Source organism: Salvelinus fontinalis, chromosome 2 (assembly GCF_029448725.1).
Source record: "Salvelinus fontinalis isolate EN_2023a chromosome 2, ASM2944872v1, whole genome shotgun sequence".
Classification (NCBI taxonomy): Eukaryota; Metazoa; Chordata; class Actinopteri; order Salmoniformes; family Salmonidae; genus Salvelinus; species Salvelinus fontinalis.
In genome coordinates, this window is record NC_074666.1 from 100525653 (window position 1) to 100531840 (window position 6188).

Genomic DNA, 6188 nt, shown 5'->3' on the forward strand with positions numbered 1-6188 from the left:
AGAAATAATGGGGTGCAAAGGAGCAAAATAAATAAATAAATACAGTAGGTAAAGAGGTAGTTGTTTGGGCTAAATTGTAGATGGGTTATGTACAGGTGCAGTAATCTATGAGCTGCTCTGACAGCTGGTGCTTAAAGCTAGTGAGGGAGATAAGTGTTTCCAGTTTCAGAGATTTTTGTAGTTCGTTCCAGTCATTGGCAGCAGAGAACTGGAAGGAGAGGCGTCCAAAGGAAGAATTGGTTTTGGGGGTGACTAGAGAGATATACCTGCTGGAGCGCGTGCTACAGGTAGGTGCTGCTATGGTGACCAGCGAGCTGAGATAAGGGGGGACTTTACCTAGCAGGGTCTTGTAGATGACCTGGAACCAGTGGGTTTGGCGACGAGTATGGAGCGAGGGCCAGCCAACGAGAGTGTACAGGTCGCAGTGGTGGGTAGTATATGGGGCTTTGGTGACAAAACGGATGGCACTGTGATAGACTGCATCCAATTTATTGAGTAGGGTTTTGGAGGCTATTTTGTAAATGACATCACCGAAGTCGAGGATTGGTAGGATGGTCAGTTTTACAAGGGTATGTTTGGCAGCATGAGTAAAGGATGCTTTGTTGCGGAATAGGAAGCGAATTCTAGATTTAACTTTGGATTGGAGATGTTTGATGTGAGTCTGGAAGGAGAGTTTACAGTCTAACCAGACACCTAGGTATTTGTAGTTGTCCACATATTCTAAGTCAGAGCCGTCCAGAGTAGTGATGTTGGACAGGCGGGCAGGTGCAGGCAGCGATCGGTTGAAGAGCATGCATTTAGTTTTACTTGTATTTAAGAGCAATTGGAGGCCACGGAAGGAGAGTTGTATGGCATTGAAGCTCGCCTGGAGGGTTGTTAACACAGTGTCAAAAGAAGGGCCAGAAGTAAACAGAATAGTGTCGTCTGCCTAGAGGTGGATCAGAGAATCACCAGCAGCAAGAGCGACATCATTGATGTATACAGAGAAGAGAGTCGGTCCAAGAATTGAACCCTGTGGCACCCCCATAGAGACTGCCAGAGGCCCGGACAACAGACCCTCCGATTTGACACACTGAACTCGATCAGAGAAGTAGTTGGTGAACCAGGCGAGGCAATCATTAGAGAAACCAAGGCTGTCGAGTCTGCCGATGAGGATGTGGTGATTGACAAAAGCCTTGGCCAGGTCAATGAATACGGCTGCACAGTATTGTTTCCTATCGATGGCGGTTAAGATATCGTTTATGACCTTGAGCGTGGCTGAGGTGCACCCATGACCAGCTCTGAAACCAGATTGCATAGCGGAGAAGGTATGGTGGGATTCGAAATGGTCGGTAATCTGTTTGTTGACTTGGCTTTCGAAGACCTTAGAAAGGCAGGGTAGGATAGATATAGGGCTGTAGCTGTTAGGGTCAAGAGTGTCCCCCCCTTTGAAGAGGGGGATAACCGCAGCTGCTTTAGTACTGCTTTCTCTTCAAGACATTAATGAATGATTGACAGATCAACTTTACTTGATGTAAACAAAAACAAATGTACATAACAGGACCACATACACTAAATATGGAGGCCAGGTCTGTTTGATGACTCTGGGAAGACTGACCACTGAGAATCTCTGACTCTGATCTCTCCTGTTGGTTTCTGTGGACAAAACATGAGATTACATCTCCTCATCCAGGGAGTACGTACACACACACACACACACACACACACACACACACACACACACACACACACACACACACACACACACACACACACACACACACACACACACACACACACACACACACACACACACACACAGAGAGAGGGAATGTTGTGTTTGTTTAATATTGTTTTAGGACTATGAAAATGGACAAAAGGATTAGCCTATGGATTATGAAAACAACAAAAATAAATGGGAAAATGGGAGAGGAGAAATGACTAGAGACAGTGTTGTTTAACTCACTGACCATGACCCATGAGTTCTTCTTACCTTTGTTCAGTAGAAAAGTCTCCCTCTCTAAAGTATAGAGGAGGTTCCATAGACTGGTCACTCTTCATGGACACACAGCTGGGAACAGGGGAGGCTGGTCTCTCCTGCTTGATTGGGCTTCAACACAACAGAGACAAACATTACATCTCTCATCTACTCTGAGCTCAGATGGGGAAACATAACAAGAGTTTAATTCCAAAACTCTATATATCCATTTTCAGAAATGTTCGAAAATTAGCCTCTATTGTTTAAAGAAATTATGAAAGAGATTGGTGTTTTTTCACTATCAAATCAAATCAAATGTTATTTGTCACATACACCTGGTTATCAGATGTTAATGCGAGTGTAGCGAAATGCTTGTGCTTCTAGTTCCGACAATGCAGTAATAACCAACGAGTAATCTAACCTAACGATTCCACAACTACTACCTTATACACACCAGTGTAAAGGGATAAAGAATATGTACATAAAGATATATGAATGAGTGATGGTACAGAACGGCATAGGCAAGATGCAGTAGATGGTATAGAGTACAGTATATACATATGAGATGAGTAATGTAGGGTATGTAAACATAAAGTGGCATAGTTTAAAGTGGCTAGTGATACATGTATTACATAAAGATGGCAAGATGCAGTAGATGATATAGAGTACAGTAAATACATATACATATGAGATGAGTAATGTATGGTGTGTAAACATTATATTAAGTGGCATTGTTTAAAGTGGCTAGTGATACATTTTTACATACATTTCCATCAATTCCCATTATTAAAGTGGCTGGAGTTGAGTCAGTATGTTGGCAGCAGCCACTAAATGTTAGTGGTGGCTGTTTAACAGTCTGATGGCCTTGAGATAGAAGCTGTTTGTCAGTCTCCCAGTCCCTGCTTTGATGCACCTGTACTGACCTCGCCTTCTGGATGATAGCGGGGTAAACAGGCAGTGGCTCGGGTGGTTGTTGTCCTTGATGATCTTTATGGCCTTCCTGTGACATCGGGTGGTGTAGGTGTCCTGGAGGGCAGGTAGTTTGCCCCCGGTGATGCGTTGTGCAGACCTCACTACCCTCTGGAGAGCCTTACGGTTGTGGGAGGAGCAGTTGCCGTACCAGGAGGTGATACAGCCCGACAGGATGCTCTCGATTGTGCTTCTGTAGAAGTTTGTGAGTCATTTTGGTGACAAGCCGAATTTCTTCAGCCTCCTGAGGTTGAAGAGGCGCTGCTGCGCCTTCTTCCCAACGCTGTCTGTGTGGGTGGACCAATTCAGTTTGTCCGTGATGTGTACACCGAGCAACTTAAAACTTACAACCCTCTCCACTACTGTCCCGTCGATGTGGATAGGGGGGTGCTCCCTCTGCTGTTTCCTGTAGTCCACAATCATCTCCTTTGTTTTGTTGACATTGAGTGTGAGGTTATTTTCCTGACACCACACTCCGAGGGCCCTCACCTCCTCCCTGTAGGCCGTCTCGTTGTTGTTGGTAATCAAGCCTACCACTGTAGTGTCGTCTGCAAACTTGATGATTGAGTTGGAGGCGTGCATGGCCACGCAGTCGTGGGTGAACAGGGAGTACAGGAGGGGGCTGAGAACGCACCCTTGTGGGGCCCCAGTGTTGAGGATCAGCGGGATGGAGATGTTGTTACCTACCCTCACCACCTGGGGGCGGCCCGTCAGGAAGTCCAGTACCCAGTTGCACAGGGCGGGGTCGAGACCCAGGGTCTCGAGCTTGATGACGAGTTTGGAGGGTCCTATGGTGTTAAATGCTGAGCTGTAGTCGATGAACAGCATTCTCACATAGGTATTCCTCTTGTCCAGATGGGTTAGGGCAGTGTGCAGTGTGGTTGCGATTGCGTTGTCTGTGGACCTATTGGGTCGGTAAGCAAATTGGAGTGGGTCTAGGGTGTCAGGAAGGGTGGAGGTGATATGGTCCTTGACTAGTCTCTCAAAGCACTTCATGATGACGGAAGTGAGTGCTACGGGGCGGTAGTCGTTTAGTTCAGTTACCTTAGCTTTCTTGGGAACAGGAACAATGGTGGCCCTCTTGAAGCATGTGGGAACAGCAGACTGGGATAAGGATTGATTGAATATGTCCGTAAACACACCAGCCAGCTGGTCTGTGCATGCTCTTAGGACGCGGCTGGGAATGCCGTCTGGTCCTGCAGCCTTGCGAGGGTTAACACGTTTAAATGTTTTACTCACCTCGGCTGCAGTGAAGGATAGCCCGCAGGTTTTGGTTGCGGGCCGTGTCAGTGGCACTGTATTGTCCTCAAAGCGAGCAAAAAAGTTATTTAGTCTGTCTGGGAGCAAGACATCCTGGTCCACGACGGGGCTGGTTTTCTTTTTGTAATCCGTGATTGACTGTAGACCCTGCCACATACCTCTTGTGTCTGAGCTGTTGAATTGCGACTCTACTTTGTCTCTTACTGGCACTTAGCTTGTTTGATTGCCTTGCGGAGGGAATAGCTACACTGTTTGTATTCGGTCATGTTTCCGGTCACCTTGCCCTGGTTAAAAGCAGTGGTTCGCACTTTCAGTTTCGGGCGAATGCTGCCATCAATCCACGGTTTCTGGTTTGGGAATGTTTTAATCGTTGCTGTGGGTATTACATCGCTGATGCACTTTCTAATGAACTCGCTCACCGAATCAGCGTATTCGTCAATGTTGTTGTTGGACACAATGCGGAACATATCCCAATCCACGTGATCGAAGCAGTCTTGAAGCGTGGAATCAGATTGGTCGGACCAGCGTTGAACAGACCGGAGCGCGGGAGCTTCCTGTTTTAGTTTCTGTCTGTAGGCTGGAAGCAACAAAATGGAGTCGTGGTCAGCTTTTCCGAAAGGAGGGCGGGGGAGGGCCTTATATGCGTCGCGGAAGTTAGAATAACAATGATTCAGGGTTTTACCAGCCCTGGTAGCACAATCGATATGCTGATAGAACTTAGGGAGTTTGGTTTTCTGATTTGCCTTGTTAAAATTCCCAGCTACGATGAATGCGGCCTCAGGGTGTGTGGTTTCCAGTTTACAAAGAGTCAGATAAAGTTTGTTCAGGGCCATCGATGTGTCTGCTTGGGGGGGAATATATACGGCTGTGATTATAATCGAAGAGAATTCCCTTGGTAGATAATGCGGTCGACATTTGATTGTGAGGAATTCTAAGTCAGGTGAACAGAATGACTTGAGTTCCTGTATGTTTTTATGATCACACCACGTCTCGTTAATCATAAGGCATACCCCCCCGCCCCTCTTCTTACCAGAAAGATGTTTGTTTCTGTCGGCGCGATGCGTGAATAAACCAGCTGGCTGCACCGACTCCGTTAGCGTCTCTTGAGTTAGCCATGTTTCCGTGAAGCAAAGAACGTTACAGTCTCTGATGTCTCTCTGAAATGCTACCCTTGCTCAGATTTCATCAACCTTGTTGGCAAGAGACTGGACATTGGCGATTAGTATGCTGGGGAGTGGAGCGCGATGTGCCCGTCTCCGAAGCCTGACCAGAAGACCGCTTCGTTTGCCCCTTTTACGGCGTCGTTGTTTAGGGTCGCCGGCTGGGATCCGATCCATTGTCCTGGGTGGAAGGCAAAACACAGGATCCGCTTCGGGAGAGTCATATTCCTGGTCGTAATGATAGTGAGTTGACATTGCTCTTATATTCAGTAGTTCCTCCCGACTGTATGTAATGAAACCTAAGATTACCTGGGTTACCAATGTAAGAAATAACACGTAAAAAAACAAAATACTGCATAGTTTCCAAGGAAGCGAAGCGAGGCGGCCATCTCTGTCGGCGCCGGAAGTAGAAGGCAGAGCGGGTAAATCATGGGGTTGAAAAAAGAGAGAAAGAGATTGGTGTGTTTGTTCACTATCTAATCATGGCATGGGGTTGTTCAATGACAGACATTTATTTGTTTAAAATCTTTCACTTGATGGTTTCATTTCAGAGGGACAAATAATCATGTTTTTCTTTTGCAAATTGCTGTATATCTGCCTCAAAATGTGACCGACCGTCTCGATTCGGTCTTATGTAGAAAAATATGCAATGGTGTTTTTTACATTGGATAAAAGCAGAGAATATTCCGAGGTTGTTCCGAGGTTGTGCAGTACCTCCACAGACCCCGGATTGAGAACCCCTGCAGTACCTCCACAGACCCCGGATTGAGAACCCCTGCAGTACCTCCACAGACCCCGGATTGAGAACCCCTGCAGTACCTCCACAGACCCCGGATTGAGAA